The sequence below is a fragment of the Cornus florida genome, unplaced genomic scaffold (genome assembly GCF_030987335.1).
Source record: "Cornus florida cultivar Cherokee Brave unplaced genomic scaffold, ASM3098733v1 CherokeeBrave_3.0.0_Hap2_Chr03, whole genome shotgun sequence".
In the NCBI taxonomy this organism is placed as follows: Eukaryota; Viridiplantae; Streptophyta; class Magnoliopsida; order Cornales; family Cornaceae; genus Cornus; species Cornus florida.
In genome coordinates, this window is record NW_026775573.1 from 96,954,142 (window position 1) to 96,968,179 (window position 14,038).

Consider the following 14,038-nt stretch of genomic DNA (forward strand, 5'->3'; position numbering starts at 1 on the left):
GAACTCAAAAAATCATCAGAAATTGATTCTAATAAGGGCAAAAGGTGGAGCACGTCGAGGGAAACAATAATTACTAAGGCCGAAGGATTTCTACCAAAGAAAAGTGGACCAAAGGAGGAGAGAGAAAGTGGCAGCCATGGCTGCTAGGAAATCCGGTCAAGAAAGGTGGGGAAGATGACCCAAAATCTGATTTTTCATTTTAGGGCATCCTATTTATATTAAGTCTCAAAAACTGCCCCGAAAGGGCCCCGCCGGGTCCGGAAAAGTGGATTTTGAGCAAACGCGCTCAAACGGAAAAACTCCATGAACAAAAAAGATTCAAAATGAGAAAATATGAACAATGGAAGAAATGGCGTTGAAAACGGAGTCCCGACCAGAAAGTTATGCCCCGAACAAGTTCGACGGCAACCGGGTCCAGAAATTCTGAAACTGGAGAAAAATGGCCAGAAAGAAATTCTATGAATTTATGAGTCAACGAAAAGTGAAAATGAATCCCGTACGAGGATCCAGACTCCAGACGAGACATTTTTGCAATAACTTTCGTTAATTGCACAATGGCCCCTACAAAAAGGGTTAACTGCAAAATTGCCCCAGAATGAAAATATCTTCCAAAAGATATTTTCTTAGGTGCCACTGAAATAAAATATCTTCAAAAGATATTTACGAAAAATACCCCAAGAAATGAAAAAGATTCTAAAGAATTGTGCATCCATACCCCTGTGGGCACTGGGAGCAACCAGAGTACTTTATTGGAAAAGTAAAGATACGTATTTCGAGGAAACCACTCAAGATGAAGAATGTGAAGTCAAAAACCAATTCCGAGCATGAAAAGTGAGGTTGTGCCAAAAACTGACAAACGGAGATAAGACGAAATAGGGAAAATGACATAATAGGGAAAAGACGATATAGCGCATAGTGTCCAAAAACGAAAAATGCGAAAATGACTCAGTCCTCAAAGAAAGTTGTCAATTCACATGAAAGAGTCTCAGAAACCAATTCTGAGCACTCGAGATGACACTAAGCGACACGAAACAGAGTTTAGAAAAGAAAATTAAACGAAAAAAATTCATTCGTAAAATTTCAAGAAAAAGGAAAGGGAGGCAAATGACCGGGTCGTTACAAAAACAAACATCATATTACATCAATTTAAATATCTCTTTTTCTCCTTCCAATCTTGGCTCCTTCCCCAATCCATCCACTAGATGCAATGTAAATTATATATATAATATATAAATACAATTGCAACAAAAAATCAAATTACCCATTAAATCTCAATTAGGTAACTCACCAATTTAAAATTAAATACTCAAATTTAACAACTTAAAGTCATGAAATAAATAAAATTTCAACTCTTAAAAAAATCCGGGTTGTCACAGTCTAAATAAACGAAGTAAGCATAATATCTATGCAATTAAACAAGGTAGGAAATACTCCATATAACACGACAAGGACCTTATATCTTCAAGAGATATCACTTGAAATATAAGGGTTTAGAGATTTTGCATGTTGATATAAATCATTACATGAGAGCCAAGTCACCTAGAATCTAAGTCAAGTTACATGTATAGGATCATTCCTAAGTCACGATAGCATAAAGTAACACGGAACGAGATAACTAAGAAAATTAACAAGATTGAAACAATTCAATTAACATGAGATGGGCAAGGTGTGAAATCAAGGAATATCTATAATATCTATGCAAATAAACAAGAATGGAACATTTCAATTAACATGATAAGAGTTATACATGAAATCAAGAACAAGGCATAATATCTATGCAATTAACAAGATTGGAGCATTTCACATAACATGACATGGTTTAAATCTTCAGGGAATAACAACTTGAAATTTAAAGAGTGAAATCAACCAATGTGGATACTTGGATATCGCCCGGATTAAAACCGTACTCTTGGGATCTCTTTAGGGCTACTAACCCATGGGTACCTTCCCCTAGTGCGTACTATAGTGTAGGGAGCTCTTTATCTCCCAACTAGAACCAAGTCCTAGCCATGTCAATTCTTAATTGATATCCCAAGTCCCAAAATCAACAAGTTATGCAACCAAGAATATATCAAGATACAAGTAATGCATTAAACCACATTTCATGCACAACCAAGATTTTGGAACACACAAGTCATGCCCTAAGTTCTCAACTATGATGGCATGTGAAATGTCAAGAAATCATAGATTGCATCTAAATAGAGTACAAAATTAGGATTTAAAACACAAGGAATCCATTGGTGTAATTTTACCACTAGTATAAGATAAATGATTTAATTATTTGTTTAACAACACTTGAACAATTAAATCATTCCAATGTAAGGGTGCGAGTTCATTAACTACATTAATGAAGCTAAGCTGCAATAAGTCACGATACATGATAAAAAAAAAAGGCAAAAGCCCCATGAAATATAAGTCTAACTCATTACTAATTAGAAATTAATTAACCTAATTAATTAATTTTTCTAGAAATCAAAGTTGTCCAAAAATTCTCAAAATATTATATGTAAATGTCCATTCCATGGTGATTGCAAATATCAATCAATTTTACAAAGTGAGCAAGATATAATCATGTGGAATTTAATTACCATAAAAATAATTAAATTACTAATTTTCAATAGTTACCTAAAAATTCTTAAAATAATATATATGAATATCCATTCCATGGTGATTGCATATATCAAATCAAAAGTGCAAAATGAGCAAGATATGAACATGCATAATTTAAAATTAATTAAATCTCTAGATTTCAAAGGTTATTCAAACGATCTCAAAGTAATATATATCATGAATTAAGTCATGGCCATGCCATATATCAAGTCAAAATTGGAAAACAAGCAAGGTTCAAATTAAGTAGAATTTAAATCAAATTTAAATAAATTTCTAGATCTTGAACAAAAGCAAGCATACAAGTTGTATAAGCATCAATAGCATGCAATACATCAAGAATATAATTTATAACACCCCTTACCTCAATTTGAGATGAAAATTTCAAATCCCCACTGAAAGAAAAGTGCTCCGAATCCGACGATACTTCGGGATTGGTCGGGGACAACATGGTGAACAAGAATCCCAAGGAAGCCCCATGAAAATCACAACTTGACTTCAAACCCAAACTCAAAATTTGGCCAAAAACGGGTTCTAATAAGGGGGAAAGGTAGAGCACGAAAAGGCCTACGATAAATGTTAAGGCCGAAGACTTTCTACCAAGGAAATCAAGTGGAGGAGAAGAAAGAGTGAAACAGCCCCTTAGGCTCCTATGGTTGCCGGCCAAGAGGGGGAAGAAGATGATGGAAAAGTGACTTTTCACTTTAAGACATTCTATTTATAAGAAAACCCTAAAAGTGCTCGAAAGGGTCTTGCCGGGTCCGGAAAAGTGGAATTTGAGCAGACGTGCTCAAACGGCAAAACTCTGTAAACAAAAAAGATTCAATATAAGAAAATATGAACAATGGATGAAACGACGTCAAAAACTGAGTCCCGAGCAGAGAGATATGCCCCAAACAAGTTCGGCAGCAACTAGGGCCAGAAAACCTGAAACTGGAGAAAAACGGCCAGAAGGAAATTCTAAGAGTACATAACTCGACGAAATGTAAAAATGAATCCCGTATGAGGATCCAAGCTCAAAATGGAGTATTTTTGTAATAACTTTCCTTAATTGCACAATGGCCCCTCTAAAAAGTGAAAACTACACTAATGGCCCAAAATGAAAATATCTTCCAAAATATTTTCTTAAAAACCCCTGAAATAAAATATCTTCAAAAGATATTTACGAAAAACACCCCAAGAAAAGAAAAAGATTCTAAAAAACTATACATCCATGCCCCTACAGACACCGGGAGCAATCAGAGTACTTTATTGCTAAAGTAAAGATACGTATTTCGTGGAAACCACTTAGGATGAAGATATGTGAAGTCAAAAACTAACTCTGAGCATGAAAAATGAGGTTGTGACAAAAATTGACAAACGGGAAAAAGACAAAATAGGGAAAAGGACGAAAAGTGAATAGTATCCAAAAAGTGAAAATGTGGAAATGACTCTGTCCTTAAAAGAAGTGTTCAATCCATACAAAAGAGTCTTAGAAACCATTTTCGAGCACTCCAGACGACACTCAATGATGAGAAACAGAACTTAGAAAAAAAAATTAAACGGAAAAAATTTATCCATAAAATTTGAGAAAAAGGAAAGGGAGGAAAATGACCGGGTCATTACAACATACTCTCTTTAAAGGAATTTCGTCCCCGAAATTAGGAACATACCAGAAAAGAACAGAATAGGGACCGAACAAAGGGTCAAACCAAGGACAGCTCATAAAGCACTGAAGGACAACTACAGAAGTCTCAAGATCAACTGAAGGAACGCGAAACCATGGACTGAGACAACACCTCATATGAATCGGCACGTTAACTCAACGTCAACCACCGAGAGAATCCCTAAACAACGAAACATTGAAACACGATAAAAGGAACGAGTGACAAGGCAGTACGAACAGCGACCAGAACCCGCCCACACTTACTAGTCAATATGGCACTAGTTCATAACACGCCCCCAACCAGGTCAACTCGGAAAAACCTATCGATACGGATGACATCAATGTTGAAAATGATCATTACCAAAAGCACTATAGGAACCAAACATTTGCCAGAGTTGGGGTAGCTAATCCCAAAACTCTGACAACAATGTCATAGGCACCGCTACGTTTAAGGCCTTAAATTCTTAGTGCAAGTAGAGCCAACAACTCCTACATTGCAAAAGAAAAAGAAATGAAACGGTGCCTACTTGCAAGTAGGTAACTCGAACAAGTGAAACTCAAAACTCTCATTTTCTTATAAAGATTCAATCTTGATACACTAAAAAGTTCTCGTGACATAAAAAATACTTTGATTGAGGTAATTTCATTCAAGGATTCAATCTTTACTCATTAAAACACTCTTCGTGACGTCAAAGTGATCTCGAATAAGTTTAACTCAAATCTCTCATTTTCTTTCAATGATTCAACCCTTCTACATTAAAATAGTCTAGTGAAATTAATAGGAACCTTGATAGAGGTATTTTCGTTCAAAGATTCAATCTTTGATCATTAAAACACTCTTCGGGACGTCAAAGGGAACTCGAATTAGTTCAACTGAAAACACTCATTTTCTTTCAAAGATTCAATTTTGATACGTTAATAAGGTCTACTGAAATATAGGTACCTTTATTAGGAATTTTCATTTGAAAATTCGATCTTTAGTCACTAAAACACTCTTCGTAACTCCATACGTCACTCAAATAAGTAAAACTCAAAACTATCATTTTCTTTCAAAGATTCAATCTTTATACATTAAAAAGGTCTACTAACATAATAGGTACCTCGATTCAGGTAATTTCATTCAAAAATTTAAATCTTACTCATTAAAATACTCTCCGTGACGTCTAAAGAATCTCGAATAAGTTTAACTCAAAACTCTTACTTTCTATCAAAGATTTTATCTTTATACACTAAAATGGTCTAGTGACATAAAATGTACTTTGATTGAGGTATTTTCATTCAAAGATTCAATCTTTACTTATTAAAACACTCTTTGGGTCCTCAAAGGGAACTTGAATATGTTTTACTCAAAATTCTCATTTTCTTTCAAAGATTCAATCTTTATACCTTAAAAAGGTCTAGTGATATAATCGGTACCTTGATTGAGGTGATTTTTTTCAAAGATTCAATCTTTGCTCATTAAAACACTCTTCGTGACGTTAAAGGGATCTCGAATAAGTTTAAATCATAACTCTCATTTTCTTTCAAAGATTTAATCTTTATACATTAAAATTGTCTATTGACATAATAGGTACCTTGATTGAGGTATTTTCATTTAAAGATTCAATCTTTACTCATTAAAACACTCTCCGGGACGTTAAAGGGATGTCGAATAATTTTGACTCAAAACTCTCATTTTCATTCAAAGATTCAATATTTAGAAATTAAAAAGGTCTAAAGACATAATAGGTACCTTTATAGAGGTATTTTTATTCAAAGATTCAATCTTTAGTCATTAAAACACTCTTTGCGACTTTATAGGTAACTTGAATAAGTTAAACTCAAAACTCTCACTTTCTTTCAAAGATTCAATCTTTATACAATAAAAAGGTCTAGTGACCTAATAGGTAACTTGTTTGAGGTAATTTCATTCAAAGATTCAATCTTTAGTCATTAAAATACTCCTCGTGACGTCAACGGGGTATCGAATAAGTTTAAATCAAAACTCTAATTTTCTTTTAAAGATATAACTATATACGTTAAAATGGTCGAGTGACATAATAGGTACCATGATTTAGATATTTTCATTCAAAGATTTAATCTTTACTCTTTAAAACACTCTTCGGGACGTCAAAGGGAAATCGAATAAATTTAACTCAAAACTCTCATTTTCTTTCAAAGATTCAATCTTTATACATTAAAATGGTCAAGTGACATAACAAGCACCTTTGTTGAGGTATTTTCATTCAAACATTCAATCTTTAGTCATTAAGACGGTCTTCGCGACTTCATAAGTATCTCGAATAAGTTAAACTCATAATTTTCATTTTCTTTCAAAGATTCCATCTTTATACATTAAAAAGGTCTAATGACATAATAGGTACATTGATTAAGCTAATTTTATTCAATGATTCCATCTTTACTCATTAAAACATTCTTCTTGACGTCAAAGGGACCTTAAATAAATTTAACTCGAATCTCTCATTTTCGTTGAAAGATTTAATCTTTATAAATTAAAATCATCGTGTGACATAAAAAGTACCTTAATTGAGATAATTTAATTCAAAGATTCAATCTTTACTCATTAAAACACTTTTCGAGACGTCAAAGGGATCACAAATAAGTTTAACTTAAAACTCTCGTGTTCTTTCAAAAATTTGATCTTTATACATTAAAATGGTCTAGTGGCGTAATAGGCACCTTGATTTGAGGTATTTTCATTCAAAGATTCAATCGTTACTCATTAAAATACTCTTCGCGACTTCATACGTAATCCAAATAAGTTAAACTCAAAACTCTCATTTTCTTTCAAAGATTCAATCTTTATACATTAAAAAGGTCTAGCGACAAATTAGGAACCTTGATTGAGGTAATTTCATTCAAAGATTCAATCCTTACTCATTAAAACACTCTTCGTCCTGTCAAAGAGTTCTCAAATGTCATAGGCACCGCTACGTTTAAAGCCTTAAATTCTTAGTGCAAGTAGAGCCAACAACTCCTACATTGCAAAAGAAATGGAAATGAAACGGTGCCTACTTGCAAGTAGGTAACTCGAACAAGTGAAACTCAAAACTCTCATTTTCTTAAAAAGATTCAATCTTGATACACTAAAAAGTTCTCGTGACATAAAAAATACTTTGATTGACGTAATTTCATTCAAGGATTCAATCTTTACTCATTAAAACACTCTTCGTGACGTCAAAGTGATCTCGAATAAGTTTAACTCAAATCTCTCATTTTCTTTCAATGATTCAACCCTTCTACATTAAAATAATTTAGTGAAATTAATAGGAACCTTGATAGAGGTATTTTCATTCAAAGATTCAATCTTTGATCATTAAAACACTCTTCGGGACGTCAAAGGGAACTCGAATTAGTTCAACTGAAAACACTCATTTTCTTTCAAAGATTCAATTTTGATACGTTAATAAGGTCTACTGAAATATAGGTACCTTTATTAGGAATTTTCATTCGAAAATTCGATCTTTAGTCACTAAAACACTCTTCGTAACTCCATACGTCACTCAAATAAGTAAAACTCAAAACTATCATTTTCTTTCAAAGATTCAATCTTTATGCATTAAAAAGGTCTACTGACATAATAGGTACCTCGATTCAGGTAATTTCATTCAAAAATTTAAATCTTACTCATGAAAATACTCTCCGTGACGTCTAAAGAATCTCGAATAAGTTTAACTCAAAACTCTTACTTTCTATCAAAGATTTTAACTTTATACATTAAAATGGTCTAGTGACATAAAATGTACTTTGATTGAGGTATTTTCATTCAAAGATTCAATCTTTGCTTATTAAAACACTCTTTGGGTCCTCAAAGGGAACTTGAATATGTTTTACTCAAAATTCTCATTTTCTTTCAAAGATTCAATCTTTATACCTTAAAAAGGTCTAGTGACATAATCGGTACCTTGATTGAGGTGATTTTTTTCAAAGATTCAATCTTTGCTAATTAAAACACTCTTCGTGACGTTAAAGGGATCTCGAATAAGTTTAACTATAACTCTCATTTTCTTTCAAAGATTTAATCTTTATACATTAAAATTATCTATTGACATAATAGGTACCTTGATTGAGGTATTTTCATTCAAAGATTCAATCTTTACTCATTAAAACACTCTCTGGGACGTTAAAGGGATCTCGAATAATTTTGACTCAAAACTCTCATTTTCATTCAAAGATTCAATATTTAGAAATTAAAAAGGTCTAACGACATAATAGGTACCTTTATAGAGATATTTTTATTCAAAGATTCAATCTTTAGTCATTAGAACACTCTTTGCGACTTTATAGGTAACTTGAATAAGTTAAACTCAAAACTCTCACTTTCTTTCAAAGATTCAATCTTTATACAATAAAAAGGTCTAGTGACCTAATAGGTAACTTGTTTGAGGTAATTTCATTCAAAGATTCAATCTTTAGTCATTAAAATACTCCTCGTGACGTCAACGGGGTATCGAATAAGTTTAAATCAAAATTCTAATTTTCTTTTAAAGATATAACTATATACGTTAAAATGGTCGAGTGACATAATAGGTACCATGATTTAGATATTTTCATTCAAAGATTTAATCTTTACTCATTAAAACACTCTTCGGGACGTCAAAGGGAAATCGAATAAATTTAACTCAAAACTCTCATTTTCTTTCAAAGATTCAATCTTTATACATTAAAATGGTCAAGTGACATAACAAGCACATTTGTTGAGGTATTTTCATTCAAACATTCAATCTTTAGTCATTAAGACGGTCTTCGTGACTTCATAAGTATCTCGAATAAGTTATACTCAAAACTTTCATTTTCTTTCAAAGATTCCATCTTTATACATTAAAAAGGTCTAATGACATAATAGGTACATTGATTAAGCTAATTTTATTCAATGATTCCATCTTTACTCATTAAAACATTCTTCTTGACGTTAAAGGGACCTTAAATAAATTTAACTCGAATCTCTCATTTTCGTTGAAAGATTTAATCATTATAAATTAAAATCATCATGTGATATAAAAAGTACCTTAATTGAGATAATTTAATTCAAAGATTCAATCTTTACTCATTAAAACACTTTTCGAGACGTCAAAGGGATCACGAATAAGTTTAACTTAAAACTCTCGTGTTCTTTCAAAAATTTGATCTTTATACATTAAAATGGTCTAGTGGCGTAATAGGCACCTTGATTTGAGGTATTTTCATTCAAAGATTCAATCGTTACTCATTAAAACACTCTTCGCGACTTCATACGTAATCCGAATAAGTTAAACTCAAAACTCTCATTTTCTTTCAAAGATTCAATCTTTATACATTAAAAAGGTCTAGCGACAAATTAGGAACCTTGATTGAGGTAATTTCATTCAAAGATTCAATCCTTACTCATTAAAACACTCTTCGTCCCGTCAAAGAGTTCTCAAATAAATTTAACTCAAAACTCTCATTTTTTAACAAAGATTTAATCTTTATACATTAAAATGGTCTAGTGACATAATAGGTACCTTGATTGAGGTATTTTCATTTGAAGATTCATTCTTTGATCATTAAAACACTCGTCGGGACTTCATACGTAACCCGAAAAAGTTAAACTCAAAACTCTCATTTTTTTTCAATGATTCAATCTTTGTACTTTAAAACGGTCTTGTGACAAAATAGGTATCTTGATTGAGGTAATTTCATTCAAACATTCAATCTTTACTCATTGAAAACTCTTCGTGACGTCAAAGAGATCTCGAATAAATTTAACTCAAAACTCTCATTTTGTTTAAAGGATTCGACCTTTATACATTCGAAAAGGTCCAGTGAGATAATAGGTACCTTGATTGAGGTAATTTTATTCAAAGATTCAATCTTTTCTCATTAAAACACTCTTCGTGATGTCAAAGGGATCTCGAATAAGTTTAACTCAAAACCCCCATTTTCTTTCAAAGATTCAATCTTTACACATTAAAATTGTTTAGTGAAATAACAAGTACCTTGATTGAGGTATTTTCGTTCAAAGATTCAATCTTTGATCATTAAAACACTCTTCGAGACGTCAAAGGGAACCCGAATTAGTTCAACTGAAAACTCTCATTTTCTCTCAAAGATTTAATTTTTATACGTTAATAAGGTCTACTGATATATAGGTACCTTTATTGAGGTATGTTCATTCGAATATTCGATCTTTAGTCACTAAAACACTCTTCGCAACTCCATACGTCACTCAAATAAGTAAAACTCAAAACTATCATTTTCTTTCAAAGATTCAATCTTTATACATTAAAAAGGTCTAGTGACATAATAGGTATCTCGATTCAGGTAATTTAATTCAAAGATTTAAACCTTACTCATTAAAACACTCTCCGTGACGTCAAAAGAATCTCGAATAAGTTTAACTCAAAACTCTTATTTTCTGTCAAAGATTTTATCTTTATACATTAAAATGGTCTAGTGACATAAAAGGTACTATGATTAAGGTATTTTCATTCAAAGATTCAATCTTTACTTATTAAAACACTCTTTGGGTCCTCAAAGGGAACTTGAATATGTTTGACACAAAATTTTCATTTTCTTTCAAAGATTCAATCTTTATACCTTAAAAAGGTCTAGTGACATAATCGGTACCTTGATTGAGATGATTTTTTTCAAAGATTCAATCTTTGCTCATTAAAACACTTTTCGTGACGTCAAAGGGATCTCGAATAAGTTTAACTCAAAACTTTCATTTTCTTTCAAATATTTAATCTTTATACATTAAAATTGTCTATTGACATAATAGGTACCTTGATTGAGGTATTTTCATTCAAAGATTCAATCTTTACTCATTAAAACACTCTCCGAGACATTAAAGGGATCTCGAATAATTTTGACTAAAAACTCTCATTTTCATTCAAAGATTCAATATTTAGAAATTAAAAAGGTCTAATGACATAATATGTACCTTTATAGATGTATTTTTATTCAAAGATTCAATCTTTAGTCCTTAAAACACTCTTTGCGACTTCATAGGTAACTTGAATAAGTTAAACTCAAAACTCTCACTTTCTTTCAAAGATTCAATCTTTATACAATAAAAAGGTCTAGTGACCTAATAGGTAACTTGTTTGAGGTAATTTCATTCAAAGATTCAATCTTTAGTCATTAAAATACTCTTCGTGACGTCAATGAGGTATCGAATAAGTTTAGCTCAAAACTCTAATTTTCTTTTAAAGATATAACTATATACGTTAAAATGGTCGATTGACATAATAGGTACCTTGATTTAGGTATTTTCATTCAAAGATTTAATCTTTACTCGTTAAAACATTCTTCGAGTCGTCAAAGGCACTCGAATAAATGTAACTCAATACTCTCATTTTCTTTCAAAGATTCAATCTTTATACATTAAAATGGTCTAGTGACATAATAAGCACCTTTGTTGAGTAATTTTCATTCAAACATTCAATCTTTAGTCATGAAGACGGTCTTCGCGACTTCATAGGTAACTCGAATAAGTTAAACTCTAAACTTTCATTTTCTTTCGAAGATTCCATCTTTATACATTAAAAAGGTCTAGTGACATAATAGGTACGTTGATTAAGCTAATTTTATTCAATGATTCCATCTTTACTCATTAAAACACTCTTCATGATGTCAAAGGGATCTCAAATAAATTTAACTCGAAACTCTCATTTTCGTTGAAAGATTTAATCTTTATAAATTAAAATCATCTATGACATAAAAAGTACCTTGATTGAGATAATTTCATTCAAAGATTCTATCTTTACTCATTAAAACACTCTTCGAGACGTCAAAGGGATCACGAATAAGTTTAACTCAAAACTCTCGTGTTCTTCCAAAAATTTGATCTTTATACATTAAAATGGTCTAGTGGCGTAATAGTACCTTGATTTGAGGTATTTTCATTCCAAGATTCAATCGTTACTCATTAAAACACTCTTCGCGACTTCATACGTAACCCGATTAAGTTAAATTCAAAACTCTCATTTTGTTTCAAAGATTCAATCTTTATACATTAAAAAGGTCTAGTGACAAATTTGGAATCTTGATAGAGGTAATTTCATTCAAATATTCAATCCTTACTAATTAAAACACTCTTCGTCACATCAAAGAGTTCTCAAATAAGTTTAACTCAAAACTCTAATTTTATAACAAGGATTTAATCTTTATACATTAAAATGGTCTAGTGACATAATAGGTACCTTGATTGAGGTATTTTCATTCGAAGATTCATTCTTTGATCAATAAAACACTCTTCGGGACTTCATACGTAACCCTAAGAAGTTAAACTCAAAACTCTCATTTTCTTTCAAATATTCAATCTTTATACATTAAAACGGTCTAGTGACAAAATTGGTATCTTTATTAAGGTAATTTCATTCAAACATTCAATCCTTACTCATTGAAAACTCTTCGTGACGTCAAAGGGATCTCGAATAAATTTAATTCAAAACTCTCATTTTGTTTAAAGGATTCGACCTTTATAGATTTGAAAAGGTCCAGTGACATAATAGGTAACTTCATTGAGGTAATTTCATTCAAAGATTCAATCTTTTCTCATTCAAGCACTCTTCGAGATGTCAAAGGGATCTCGAATAAGTTTAATTAAAACTTCCATTTTCTTTCAAAGATTCAATCTTTACACATTAAAATGGTTTAGTGAAATAATAGGTACCTTGATTCAGATATTTTCATTCAAAGATTCAATCTTTGATCATTAAAACACTCTTTGGAACGTCAAAGGGAACTTGAATAAGTTTCTCTCAAAACTCTCATTTTCCTTTAAAGATCCAATCTTTAGTTATAAAAACACCCTTTGCGACTTCATAGGTAACTCGAACAAGTGAAACTCAAAACTCTCATTTTCTTACAAAGATTCAACCTTGATGCACTAAAAAGTTCTTATGACATAATAGATACTTTGATTGAGGTAATGTTATTCAACGATTCAATCTTTACTCATTAAAACACTCTTCGTGACATCAAAGTGATCTCGAATAAGTTTAACTCAAATCTCTCATATTCTTTCAAAGATTCGACCCTTATACATTAAAATGGTCTAGTGAAATTAATAGGAACCTTGATAGAGGTATTTTCATTCAAAGATTCAATATTTGATCATTAAAATACTCTTCGGGACATCAAAGGGAACTTGAATTAGTTCAACTGAAAACTCTCATTTTCTTTTAAAGATTCAATTTTTATACGTTAATAAGGTCTACTGACATATAGGCGCCTTTATTGAGGTATTTTCATTCGAAGATTCGATCTTTAGTCACTAAAACACTCTTCGCAACTCCATACGTCACTCAAATAAGTAAAACTCAAAATTATCATTTTCTTTTAAAGATTCAATCTTTATACATTAAAAAGGTCTAGTGACATAATAGGTACCTCGATTCAGGTAATTTAATTCAAAGATTAGAACCTTACTCATTAAAACACTCTCTGTGACGTCAAAAGAATCTCGAATAAGTTTAACTCAAAACTCTTATTTTCTATCAAAGATTTTATCTTTATACATTAAAATGGTCTAGTGATATAAAAGGTACTTTGATTGAGGTATTTTCAATCAAAGATTCAATCTTTACTTATTAAAACACTCTTTGGGTCCTCAAAGGGAACTTGAATATGTTTTACTCAAAATTCTCATTTTCTTTTAATGATTCAAACTTTATACCTTAAAAAGGTCTAGTGACATAATCGGTACCTTGATTGAGGTGATTTTTTTCAAAGATTCAATCTTTGCATATTAAAACACTCTTCGTGATGTCAAAGAGATCTTGAATAAGTTTAACTCAAAACTCTCATTTTCTTTCAAAG